The sequence below is a fragment of the Manihot esculenta genome, chromosome 9 (assembly GCF_001659605.2).
Source record: "Manihot esculenta cultivar AM560-2 chromosome 9, M.esculenta_v8, whole genome shotgun sequence".
Lineage (NCBI taxonomy): Eukaryota > Viridiplantae > Streptophyta > Magnoliopsida > Malpighiales > Euphorbiaceae > Manihot > Manihot esculenta.
The window spans coordinates 37,732,028-37,746,847 of NC_035169.2; the positions used below are offsets into that span (position 1 = coordinate 37,732,028).

At 45.2% G+C, this 14,820-nt stretch overlaps 1 long non-coding RNA gene across 1 annotated transcript; it reads left to right on the plus strand.

Annotated features, from left to right (window-relative positions):
- Positions 1 to 1,037: 1,037 nt before the first annotated feature.
- On the plus strand, positions 1,038 to 1,623 carry LOC122724483. The gene is made up of 2 exons (XR_006351855.1): positions 1,038 to 1,094; positions 1,191 to 1,623. It is a non-coding gene; the product is annotated as an uncharacterized LOC122724483 (long non-coding RNA).
- Positions 1,624 to 14,820: the final 13,197 nt, after the last annotated feature.

Sequence of the window (14,820 nt, forward strand, 5' to 3'; positions counted from 1 at the left end):
TCAATCCCAGCTTCACGTGGACACTCGCGCACTTGATCCACTCCCAGGCCAGCAATTTTCCTAATTAGGGGCACCGCCTCTCAGCCCTATTTAAAGAGCTTCCAGTGGCCGAACAAAGGGGCACAATTCACAATACAATTCAACTCGGCAGTTTCGGCGCAAAAGGCAGAATCTCCATCGGTTTTTTCTTTTCTTTTCCTTTTAGTTTTCTGTTTTTAATTCAGCCAATGAGTGGCTGATTTCTTTAATTCTAGTTGAGGATTGGTTGAAACTAAGGTTGTTTAATGGGTTGTGAGATCTGAACATAAATTATTATCTTTGGTTTTGTTCAATATTTATGCAATTGATGCTTTAATTACATGATTACTTTGTTGTTTTGATCAAATTGGCCACTTGATTTTAATTGCAAAGTTAATTGATTATTAGTTGGGATTATTTTTAGTCCATAATTGCTGGAAATATTCTGACCTTAGAACACTTGGCGTAAAAACCAAGGAATTGCATGATCTAGCGTTATCTCCATACGTTTGGGTAGCTAGGATTGGATCTTTCTATTTCTTTATGCAATTGACAATTGACAATTGTTTTGATGCCTATAGCCCAAGGACGTTCCTTGGCAATTTGTTAATTAGTAATTAATTAGAGGACGTTCCCTAATTAATTTAATCATAAGGAGAGACATGGTGGTGAGAAGCGTCTTCCACCCCCATAACTAATCTATTGAACCAATCGAGATAATTTAAGTTTCAATGATCAACCCAAACAACCAAAGTGGATCCATATCTTCAACTAGGCTTTTCTCATATTGATTTACTCTTTTATTTTAATTATTTGCTTTCTATTATTACTCTCATTATTAGTTACTGCAATCAATCTCAAACCCCCCCATTTTACTTTTATTGCAATTTATTTTTATTCTGCTTCCAGTTTATCTCATTTGATCCCACTTTCAGTCTTTTATCTCATCTTTAATTTATTATTGTTTCAGTTTATTTTATTGGTCTTGTTAAGAAAAATAAATAGGTAATCAATTCTCTGTGGATTCGATCCTTTCACCACTATCTGCAGTTGTAAAATTGTTGATAACCAGAAAGGTAATTTTTGACCGGCTTCGACAACCGCGAGTCAAAAATTGGCGCCGTTGCCGGGGAATTGATTTCACTTGTTTGTTTGTTTTTTTTCATGACCAGATCTGAACACAGGGACACACTGCCCTTTGATCCAGAAATTGAACGCACTCTCAGAAGACTTAGAAAGCAAGCCGCAGAAGCTTCATCTGAAGCAATCGAATTTTACCAACAAGCTGCACCAATGGCTGAACCTATTCCACAAGATGCTGCCCCAAATGGACTTGCTATCTAGAACCAAATAGTCCAAGAAAATCCAGCAAATAGGCCTCAAGAACAAAGAGAAAGAACTATGGGAGAATTGGCAACCCCTGTAGGTAACTATGCACCACTTTGCATCACCTACCCACCTCTGACAGTTCCCTTTGAACTGAAGACAGGTTTGATACACATTCTCCCTAAGTTTAGAGGTAGAGAAAATGAAAATCCACACAAGCACTTAAAAGCATTCAATATGATCTGTTCATCTATGAAACCTCAAGGTATCTCTGAAGACCAAATTAAGTTAAGAGCCTTCCCCTTTTCATTAGAAGACTTTGCTAAAGATTGGTTATTTTACTTGCCACCTGGATCTATTACTTCTTGGGATGATATGGTCAAAGCCTTTTTGAACAAATACTTCCCAACCCATAAATTAATTGGCATAATAAGAGAAATTACAAGCATAAAGCAAAAACCATCTGAGGACCTATATGATTATTGGGAAAGGTTTGAAAGACTTTGCACAGAATGCCCTCAACATGACATGTCAGACAAGGCTCTTATACAATTCTTCTATGGAGGATTATCTCCCTCAGAAAGAAAATTCATTTATGTAACCTGTGGAGGCTCCATTGAAGACAAAACACCTAGACAAATGAGAGAATTAATCTCCACTCTTGCAGCCTCATCTAGGCAATATGGAGAAGAGAGGCAACTACAAAGGGCTAATGAGGTAAATTTTCCTTCTATGTCTGAACTAACATCTGTTATAAAAAATGCTGTGGTAGATGTGGTACAACAGATTCAAGCACCCCAGCCACCTAGGCCATGTGGGATTTGTTTATGTGTGGGACACCCAACTGATCAATGTCCCACACTCCAAGAAGACCATCAGCAAGCCAACGCCACTGGGAGGTACAACTGTAACGACCCGAAAATCGGACCGCTACCGGCGCTAAGATCCGGGTCGACTCAAGGCCGCCGGGACCCGTAGCAAGCCTAACATACATCCTGTGAACCTGATTAATCCCATACATGATCAACAACATACATAAAAATTAAAACTTTTCCTTTTCAACATTCACCAAACTCAACCTGTGCATGCACCATACATAAACATAACTTAAACATTAATCCCTCTGTGGGATCTCATCAAAGCCCCCAATGGGTGGCATAACAATAGTTGAGTTGGCTATACATGGACATCAATAACATTAAGATCATGTTTCAAAAGGGATTACATTAAACTATGGTCAACCACACTTCTAACCTCAATATCATTACATTACATATCTATACATCATTATACAATCTGTCATGTCCACTTTCTAACTATTACATACATAAGACTTCATTACTCTTCTTGACTTCTCTGTCTAACCCGTACCTGCAAACCTGGGGAATTTGGGAGAGGGGTGAGCTACTAGAGCCCAGTGAGCAGAATAGTAAAGCATTTAAAACATATGATAACATGAAATGCATCACATCACAACTAATCATATCAAGGATGAACTTGTCACCATTTAGCCCTCTACATAATCCAATCATGCCAGGGGCGTAGTGCAGGCCACACCTGGTCTTTCTCTTATACATAACATAACATAACATACATAATCCATAATGCCGGGGGCGTAGTGCAGGCCACATCCGGTCTTTCTCTTACATAGTGCCAGGGGCGTAGTGCAGGCCACACCTGGACTTCCATATCATATCATCATGTCATAACATATGAGGGCTAATGGATCATTCAACATTCATCCACATCATCAACATATTATGCAATGCAACATATTCGTGATTTCTAATGCAAGCATCCTAGAATATCACATGGCATCCGTGATGCATGAACATGCTCAAAACTGATTTATTTATTTATTTAAAACCATAAGAGTCATTCCACTCACCTCTGGCTAGCTCTGACAGATACAGAAGCAGCTGAACTCACTGCTGGGGTCCTCGGTTCCTCGGGTCCAAACCTACACAGGTGGACTCAAATGAGGGACCAACGTACTATAACATAACTCTAAAAACATCCCCCAAAAATCCCCTAAAACATCTCAAAACATCCATGCAAGAACATGCAAAAGAAGGCTGGACAGGGCACTTTCGGCGGCAGGTTCGGCGGCCGAAAGTCCCTCCAGAGTTCGGCGGCACCTTCGGCGGCCGAAACTCCCAGACAGAGGCGAAACTCATGCATGTTCGGCGGCACTTTCGGCGGCTGAAACTCCCAGACAGAGACGAAAGTCTCCTTTCGGGGGCAAGCTTCGGCAGCCGAAGGCTGCCTCCACAAGAGGGTTCGGCGGCCGAAAGTCCCTTCGGCTGCCGAACCTGGTTTCTCCCAAATGGCAGAAACTTGGTTCAAACATGCACAAAAGCCTCAAACTCATACCATCATGCATTTAGCTCAACCAAAACATGCACACAAGCTCCTAGGGGTCTCAAACTAACTTAAACCCCAACTACACACACATACACAAGCATTTGCAAGCCACATTGTTCATGAACATACATTTATACCCATAAACATAACTTTAACCTAAACATGCATCCTACCCCCATGAACTTCATAAAACTTGCTTAAAACATAATATAAGCTAGAGATCGGCTCTTACCTCTTGAAGATCGAGAGTAGAGGCGACCAAACTTGGGGTTGGGAGAGATTTGAGTTCTTGAACCTCAAAGCTCCAAAACTTTGCCCAAAAGCTCAAATCTTCAAAACAAGGTTAAAACAAGTGAAAAACTTGAAGGATCTAGAGGAAAAGCATCAAAGATCGGTGAGGGGCGGCGGAGAGCTCACCTTGGCCGAAAATGGGGAAAACTCGCCCGTTTTCGGCTAAGGGACCCTTTTATAGTGGCTGGCCAGGCCACGTTCGGGGGCCGAATGTGCCTCCGCATGCATGCCATGTTCGGCGGCCGAACTTGAGGTTCGGCGGCCGAACCTGGACTTCCCTCACTTATACTTTCGGGGGCCTAAAGCACACCCGCAATGCATGCATGTTCGGCGGCCGAACTTGAGGTTCGGCGGCCGAACCTGAGCTTTCCTCCAAGGTTGTTCTTATTCAAAAACTCATTTCCTTTTCATTCAAAATCATCAAAAACATTAAAACATCTCATGAAAACATGGTTTTACCCTTCTAGAGGTCTCCGACATTCGAGATTCCACCGGACGGTAGGAATTCCGATACCGAAGTCTAGCCGGGTATTACATTCTCCCCCCCTTAAGAACATTCGTCCCCGAATGTTCCTCAACTAACACATAGCATGGCATACACATAACATACACATACAACACATAGAACTCACAAGAGACAAACCTCAGAAAAGATAAGGGTATTGCTGGAGCATGGACTCCCGTGTCTCCCAGGTGCACTCTTCCATATTGTGGTGGTTCCATAGGACTTTCACCATCGGGATTTCCTTGTTTCTTAGCTTTCTGATCTGGGTGTCTATGATCCACACTGGCTGCTCAACATAGGTGAGATCCTCTTGGATCTCCACATCAGGCTCACTAAGAACCTTGCCCGGATCTGACACAAATTTCCTCAACATTGAAACATGGAAAACCGGATGGATTCTTGCCATTGAAGCAGGCAAATCTAGCTGGTACGACACATTCCCAATCTTCTGCAAGATTTCGAAGGGTCCAATGTATCGTGGGGCTAGTTTACCTTTCTTCCCAAAGCGAACCACTCCTCTCATTGGAGACACCTTGAGCAATACCAGATCCCACTCCTGAAACTCTACCTGTCTTCTGCGGATGTCTGCATAACTCTTCTGTCTGCTTGCAGCAGTCTTGATTCTCTCTCTGATTATGGGTACCACCCTGCTGGTGATCTCTACAAGCTCAGGCCCTGCCAAGGCCTTTTCTCCAACTTCCTCCCAGCACACAGGTGACCTGCACTTCCTCCCATATAAAGCTTCATATGGAGCCATCCCGATGCTAGCATGATGGCTGTTATTGTAGGCAAACTCCACCAAAGGTAGGTGCTGCCTCCAAGAACCGCCAAAGTCCAGCACACACATTCTAAGCATATCCTCGATAGTCTGGATGGTCCTTTCGGACTGTCCGTCCGTCTGGGGGTGGAAGGCAGTACTGAAATCCAATCTAGTACCCATGGCATTCTGCAGACTCCGCCAAAACCTGGAGGTGAACTGGGGCCCTCTATCTGACACTATCGAAACTGGAACCCCATGCAGCCTGACGATCTCATCCACATATACCTGCGCCAATTTGTCCACAGAGTAACCACTCCTGACAGGGATGAAGTGAGCAGATTTGGTGAGTCTGTCCACAATCACCCATATGGAGTCCAATCTGTTGGACGCCGCCGGTAACCCCACTACGAAGTCCATAGCTATATCCTCCCATTTCCACTCTGGAATAGGTAGCGGGTTAAGCATTCCAGCCGGCTTCTGATGTTCCAGCTTCACCCTCTGACACACTTCGCAGGCTGACACGAACTGTGCCACTTCTTTCTTCATCGCTGGCCACCAATAAACTTTCTTCAAATCTTGACACATCTTGGTGGCTCTGGGGTGAACGCTGTATCTTGCATTATGAGCCTCCCTCATAATGTCTCCTTTTAGCCCTATGTCATCTGGTACACACAATCGACTCCCATAGCGGAGGATCCCCTTATTGTCAAATCTGAACTCACTATCCTTGCCTGACTGAACAGTCCTGGCAATCTTCACTAACTCTGGGTCCTCATGCTATTTCTGAGCCACTTGCTCCAGAAACACAGGCGTCACTCTCATCTGGGCCACTAAAGCACCGGTACCAGACAACTCTAACTGTAGACCTTCATCAATGAGCTTGTAAAACTCCTTCACCACTGGTCTCCTCTCTGCCGTGATGTGGGATAGACTGCGTAGTGACTTCCAGCTTAGGGCGTCTGCCACGACATTCGCCTTACCCGGATGATACTGAATCTTGCAATCGTAGTCACTCAGCAGCTCCACCCATCTCCTCTGTCTCAAGTTCAAATCTCTTTGACTCAGGATGTACTGCAGGCTTTTATGATCTGTGAAGATCTCACATTTTACCCCATAGAGGTAGTGCCTCCACATCTTGAGTGCAAAGATTACTGCTGCCATCTCAAGGTCATGTGTGGGGTAATTCAACTCATGCTTCTTCAGCTGCCTAGAAGCATAAGCAATCACCCTCTCATTCTGCATCAGTACACAACCCAATCCCACACGGGACGCATCACAAAAGACTGTGAAGTCCTCATCACTAGATAGCAGAGCTAAAACTGGTGCTGAAGTCAACCTCTTCTTAAGCTCTTCAAAACTCTCTTCGCACTGGTCGGTCCACAGAAACTTCTTATTCTTCCTGGTTAGTCTGGTCAGAGGAGCCGCTATTTTCGAGAAGTCCTGAACGAACCTCCTGTAGTAACCTGCCAAACCCAAGAAACTCCTGATCTCCGTCACTGAAGTGGGTCTAGGCCAGTTAGCCACAGTTTCTATCTTCTTGGGGTCCACCTCTATCCCATTCTCTGACACTACATGCCCCAAGAACGAAATGCTCCTCCGGCAGAACTCACACTTAGAGAACTTGGCATACAAGCCATGTTCCCTCAAGGTCTGCAAAACCAACCGCAGATGATGGGCATGCTCCTCTGCATTCCTGGAATACACCAAGATATCATCTATGAAGACAATAACAAAGTGATCCAGGTACTGACTAAACACTCTATTCATGAGATCCATGAATGCTGTAGGGGCGTTGGTTAGCCCGAACGGCATTACAAGGAACTCAAAATGCCCATATCTGGTCCTGAAAGCCGTCTTTGGCACATCCTCATCTCTGATCCTCAGCTGATGGTACCCAGATCTCAGATCTATTTTGGAGAAACAACCCGCTCCTGCTAGCTGGTCGAATAGATCGTCGATCCTTGGCAAAGGGTACTTGTTCTTGGTAGTGACTTTGTTCAACTGTCTATAGTCGATACAAAGTCTAAGGGATCCATCCTTCTTCCTGACAAACAAGACTGGAGCACCCCAGGGTGAGGTACTCGGTCGGATGAAACCCTTGTCTACCAGCTCTTGCAACTGTTCTTTCAATTCCTTCAACTCGGCTGGAGCCATCCTGTAGGGAAGGATAGAGATCGGTCGGGTTCCAGGCATCAATTCTATCTCGAACTCTATCTCCCTAGCAGGTGGTAAACCTGGCAACTCGTTTGGGAAGACGTCTAGAAACTCTCTGACCACTGGCACCGAGGCGGGCTCTCTAACCTGACTGCTAAGCTCTCTCACATGAGCCAAATACCCCTGACATCCCCTCCTAAGCAACCTACGAGCCTGAAGAGCTGATATCAGACCTCTAGGTGTACCCCTCCTGTCTCCTCTGAAGACAACCTCTGACCCATCCTGACCTCTGAACCTGACTACCTTGTCCCTGCAGTCCAAGGTAGTACCATGGGTAGATAACTAGTCCATCCCTAGAATGACGTCAAAATCTGTCAAGTCTAGAACCACAAGGTCGGCGTACAAGCATCTTCCCTCAACAAACACAGGACTACACTGGCAGACTGACTCTGCCACTGATGGATCACACTTGGGTCCACTGACCCAGAGAGGACACTCTAACTCAGAGATCATCAACCCTAACCTCTGGACGGCTCTCGATGTAACAAAAGAATGAGATGCACCAGGGTCCATCAAGGCATACACATCTGAACAACCAATGACTAAGTTACCTGCCACCACGGTGTTAGATGCATCTGCCTCCTGCTGTGTCATCGTGAAGATCCGCGCTGGAGCTGATGGACCTTCACCTCTGAAACCCGCTGAAGAAGAGGCTGCCCCTCTCCCTCTGCCTCTGCCACTGGCCTGAGTCATGGCTGGAGCTGCTGGCTGCGCTACACTGCCTGAAGCTGTCTGCTGGGACTGTGCCATCGGGGCTGCTCTTGGACAATCTCGAGACATATGCCCCTCCTGAGCACATCTGTAACAGGACGTCGCCCCAAACCGACATACTCCTCTGTGTGGCTTACCACACCTTGCACAAACTGCATTATCCGCACCAGAGCTTGAGCCACTCCCTAGTCCCAGACTGGACTTAACCTTGTTCCAGAACTTATTCTTCTTAGATTTCCTGGGACCTCTGTCCCACTTCTTGCTACCTGAGGTTGCTGCACTCATTGAAGAAGAGCCTGGGGTCTTAGAACCAGAAGGTTGTGCCACTGACTGTTTAACTGACCCTTGAACGATGGCACTGGCCTCCATTTTTCGAGCCATATCACTATGGCATGGAAGCTCTCCCTATCTGCTGACTGGATCAAGGAGGAATATCTGGAGTGGAGTTTCATGATATACCTCCTTGACCTTTTCTAGTCTGAGTCAAGGCTTTGCCCTGCAAAAGGCAACAGCTCTAAAAATCTGTCAGTGAACTCCTCTACACCCATCTCATCAGTCTGCCTCAACTGCTCAAACTCTATCATCTTCAGCTCCCTTGAACTATCTGGGAAAGCCCATCCTGCAAACTCGTTTGCAAACTCTTCCCAAGACATGCTATCCACTTTCGGGTTCACATAATTCTTGAACCACTCTCGTGCCTTCTTGCACTTAAGTGTGAACCCAGCCATCTGAATGGCTCTACTATCATCAGCCCCAATCTCATCTGTGATTACCTTAACCCTCTCCAGATACACAAACGGGTCATCCCCTTTTTCATACTGGGGAGCACCCAACTTCATGTAGTCGGTCATATTGACCTTGCTCCCACTGGCTGAGCTAGGTCTAGGAGGTTGGGTAACTGGGGCTGCTGGTTCTGCTGGAGGAGGAGGAGGTGCAGCATCCCCTGGGGTAGGGTTTGCTGGATTTGGATAGTAAGGTGGAGGTGGATACATTGGGTACTGTGAATATGGTGGGTAGTAGGGTGGGTATGGCATCTGTGTGGGATAAGGGCTAAAGCTATGGTAGTCCGATGTGCCTCCCATCGAATATCCAGGGTTTTGTGAGAAGGGTAGGTAGTAAGGTGGCTGAACAAATCCCGAGGCCTGAGTGCCTCCTTGGGATTCTCCCATTCCTTCTTCTGACATACTGACTCCCAGACTGCCATCCCTCCTCTGCTCTACATCCATATCATCCCCCATATCCTCTGACGCTCCTCCCTGAACTGTCCCTCTGACTGATCTGCTTCTACCCAGATCCAAAGACCTTCTAGGGTCTCTCACTGCTCTTTCTCTGCTAGATCTACTAGACATTGCCCTAGGCAATGCTGGAGGACGGGCGCTCGTGCCCTCATCCTCAGGTGGTACTCCAGTCAATCTTGCTGATCGACGAGTTCCTCTCATCCTGTTTTCTGAAAAACAGTACACATCACATAAACATTAGCATCATATGGTTCATGTGGGCACACATGAACCCGAATCACACATCATAGCATATCATTCATATCATCATGTAAGACAGGACTCCACATCCTATCCTAGTGGACATGACCTTCCTATTGTGCTTGACCTTCTATAACATCTATGAGCCCGACATTCTAGGTCCGACCATATGAACCTAGGGCTCTGATACCATTCTGTAACGACCCGAAAATTGGACCGCTACCGGCGCTAGGATCCGGGTCGACTTAAGGCCGCCGGGACCCGTAGCAAGCCTAACATACATCCTGTGAACCTGATTAATCCCATACATGATCAACAACATACATAAAAATTAAAACTTTTCCTTTTCAACATTCACCAAACTCAACCTGTGCATGCACTATACATAAACATAACTTAAACATTAATCCCTCTGTGGGATCTCATCAAAGCCCCCAATGGGTGGCATAACAATAGTTGAGTTGGCTATACATGGACATCAATAACATTAAGATCATGTTTCAAAAGGGATTACATTAAACTATGGTCAACCACACTTCTAACCTCAATATCATTACATTACATATCTATACATCATTATACAATCTGTCATGTCCACTTTCTAACTATTACATACATAAGACTTCATTACTCTTCTTGACTTCTCTGTCTAACCCGTACCTGCAAACCTGGGGAATTTGGGAGAGGGGTGAGCTACTAGAGCCCAGTGAGCAGAATAGTAAAACATTTAAAACATATGATAACATGAAATGCATCACATCACAACTAATCATATCAAGGATGAACTTGTCACCATTTATCCCTCTACATAATCCAATCATGCCAGGGGCGTAGTGCAGGCCACACCTGGTCTTTCTCTTATACATAACATAACATAACATACATAATCCATGATGCCGGGGGCGTAGTGCAGGCCACATCCGGTCTTTCTCTTACATAGTGCCAGGGGCGTAGTGCAGGCCACACCTGGACTTCCATATCATATCATCATGTCATAACATATGAGGGCTAATGGATCATTCAACATTCATCCACATCATCAACATATTATGCAATGCAACATATTCGTGATTTCTAATGCAAGCATCCTAGAATATCACATGGCATCCATGATGCATGAACATGCTCAAAACTGATTTATTTATTTATTTAAAACCATAAGAGTCATTCCACTCACCTCTGGCTAGCTCTGACAGACACAAAAGCAGCTGAACTCACTGCTGGGGTCCTCGGTTCCTCGGGTCCAAACCTACACAGGTGGACTTAAATGAGGGACCAACATACTATAACATAACTCTAAAAACATCCCCCAAAAATCCCCTAAAACATCTCAAAACATCCATGCAAGAACATGCAAAAGAAGGCTGGACAGGGCACTTTCGGCGGCAGGTTCGGCGGCCGAAAGTCCCTCCAGAGCCGAAAGTCAGGCAGGTTCGGCGGCACCTTCGGCGGCCGAAACTCCCAGACAGAGGCGAAACTCATGCATGTTCGGCGGCACTTTCGGCGGCCGAAACTCCCAGACAGAGACGAAAGTCTCCTTTCGGGGGCAAGCTTCGGCAGCCGAAGGCTGCCTCCACAAGAGGGTTCGGCGGCCGAAAGTCCCTTCGGCTGCCGAACCTAGTTTCTCCCAAATGGCAGAAACTTGGTTCAAATATGCACAAAAGCCTCAAACTCATACCATCATGCTTTTAGCTCAACCAAAACATGCACACAAGCTCCTAGGGGTCTCAAACTAACTTAAACCCCAACTACACACACATACACAAGCATTTGCAAGCCACATTGTTCATGAACATACATTTATACCCATAAACATAACTTTAACCTAAACATGCATCCTACCCCCATGAACTTCATAAAACTTGCTTAAAACATAATATAAGCTAGAGATCGACTCTTACCTCTTGAAGATCGAGAGTAGAGGCGACCAAACTTGGGGTTGGGAGAGATTTGAGTTCTTGAACCTCAAAGCTCCAAAACTTTGCCCAAAAGCTGAAATCTTCAAAACAAGGTTAAAACAAGTGAAAAACTTGAAGGATCTAGAGGAAAAGCATCAAAGATCGGTGAGGGGCGGTGGAGAGCTCACCTTGGCCGAAAATGGGGAAAACTCGCTCGTTTTCGGCTAAGGGACCCTTTTATAGTGGCTGGCCAGGCCACGTTCGGGGGCCGAATGTGCCTCCGCATGCATGCCATGTTCGGCGGCCGAACTTGAGGTTCGGCGGCCGAACCTGGACTTCCCTCACTTATACTTTCGGGGGCCTAAAGCACACCCGCAACGCATGCATATTCGGCGACCGAACTTGAGGTTCGGCGGCCGAACCTGAGCTTTCCTCCAAGGTTGTTCTTATTCAAAAACTCATTTCCTTTTCATTCAAAATCATCAAAAACATTAAAACATCTCATGAAAACATGGTTTTACCCTTCTAGAGGTCTCCGACATTCGAGATTCCACCGGACGGTAGGAATTCCGATACCGAAGTCTAGCCGGGTATTACAACAACAACCAGCCTAGATATGATCCATACTCCAACACCTATAATCCAGGTTGGAGAGACCATCCCAATTTCAGCTATGGAAAGGGCAACACTGATCAGAATCACCAAGGTTACCAAAGAAGCCAAGTCCAACCAGCACCTCCAGTGGACAATAACACTATGAATGAAGTAGTGAAGACCTTGCAAATGATACAACAACAGATAGGACAAATGGCCACCTCCATAAACAGATTGGAAACTCAAGGAAAGTTGCCATCCCAAACTGAGGCAAATCCCAAACAAAATGTAAGTGCCATTACTTTGAGAAGTGGGAAAGAGCTTCAAGATGCAAAATTTGAGGAGGAAAAGCAAGTTGAACCAAAGCGTACATCATCTGAGACACCCTCTGCACAACATCCAAGGCGATCTGAAGCCTCTTCATCGCAATCCGCAGCTCCTCCTGCGCAAAAGACTGACCCAAAGGTAAGCTTTCACATTCTACCTCCTTTTCCCAAAAGATTTGAAAGAACGCAAAAAGAAAAGGAAGAAAAGGAGATCCTTGACACTTTCAGAAAAGTACAAATCAATATACCTCTGCTAGATGCTGTTAAGCAGATTCCCAGGTACGCTAAATTTCTGAAGGAACTTTGCACTAATAGGAGAAAGCTTGCAGAGAGAGAAAAAGTAAGTGTAGGTGAGGTTGTGACTACTGTTATTAAAAGAGAACTCCCTACTAAGTGCAAAGACAAAGGTATGTTTGCTATCTCTTGCAAGATAGGGAATGTAACGACTCAAAAATCGGACCGCTACCGGCGCTAGGATCCAGGTCGGCTTAAGGCCGCCGGGACCCGTAGCAAGCCTAACATACATCCTGAAAACCTGTTTAATCCCATACATGATCAGCAACATACATAAAAATTTAAAACTTTTCCTTCAAACCTCCAACTCAACCTGAACATACATGTACATAGTCATGATCATAATCGTGATCCCTCTGTGGGATCTCATCAATGCCCCAACGGGCGATACAACATGAGATGAGTTGGCTTTCATAAACATTATAAAACATTTTTGATCATGTAATAAAAGGGATACCTCATACACAATGTCAAGCACAATATCTAATCCTCAATATCATTACATGACTGAAACTGTACTTTTACATAACATTTATACAATTATCATGTCCACACTATCTATTACATACATCAGACTTTATTACTCTTGTAGACTTCCTGGTCTACCCTGTACCTGCAATCCTGGGGGAAAAAGGGGAGAGGGGTGAGCTACTAGAGCCCAGTGAGCAGAATAATAAAAACATTTAAATCATATGGATCATGGAATGCATCACATCACGGCTAATCACATCAAGGATGAACTTGTCACCAATAGCCCTCTACATGGTCCAACTGTGCCAGAACGTAGAATGGGTCCTGGTCTTTCCCTTACATATCATAACATAACAGTGTCCAACTGTGCCAGAACGTAGAATGGGTCCTGGTCTTTCTCTTACATAGTGCCAGCGAACGTAGAATGGGTCCCACTGGTCTTACTTTCCGTACCGTACATATCACATCGTCATATCATAGATCGAGGGCTATGGATCATCCAACATTCATCCACATCAACATAAAAATATGCAATGCAACATATTCGTGAATTCTAATGCAAGCAACCTAATTCATCACATGGCATTTATGATGCGTGAAACATGCTAAAAAGTTCATTCTTTGCTTTAAAACATAATAAGTTATTCCACTCACCTCTGGATAGCTCTGACCAGACACTGGGGCAACAGACTCACTGCGGGGGTCCTCGGTTCCTCGGGTCTGAACCTACACAGGTGGACTCAAATGAGGGACCAAACGTACGTGAACATAACTCTAAACTATTCCCCAAAAACCCCCCTAAAACATCATGGAATAATCATAGAAAAACATGCAAGAAATGGCTGAACAGGGCACTTTCGGCGGCAGGTTCGGCGGCCGAAAGTCCCTCCAGAGCCGAAAGTCAGGCAGGTTCGGCGGCACCTTCGGCGGCCGAAAGTCCCAGACAGAGACGAAAGTCTCCTTTCGGGGGCAAGCTTCGGCAACCGAAGGCTGCCTCCACAAGCATGTTCGGCGGCCGAAAGTTCCTTCGGCTGCCGAACCTGGTTTCGCCCAGAATGGCAGAAACTCAGCTCCCCTATGCATTTATGCCTCCTATCTCATCCAAACATGCATAAACCTATTCTACAACATTCCCAAACATACACAAGCAAACATACAAGTTCCTAGGGGCATCAAACCATCAAAAACCCCAACTACAACACACAAGCAACTCACATTGCTCAAAAACACAAATAAAACCCATAAACATAACTATGACCTAAACATGCATTCTACCCCCATGAACTTCATAAAACTTACTTAAAACATAACATAAACTAGAGATCGACTCTTACCTCTTGAAGATCGAGAGTAGAGGCGACCAAACTTGGAGTTGGAAGAGATTCGAGTTCTTGAACCTCAAAACTCCAAAACTTGCTCAAAACTTGGAAATCTTCAAAACAAGATGAAAACTAGTGAAAAACTTGAAAGATCTGAAGGAAAAGACTCAAGATCGGTGAGGGGCGGCGGAAAGCTCACCTTGGCCGAAAATGGGGAAAAACTCGCCCGTTTTCGGCTAAGGGACCCTTTT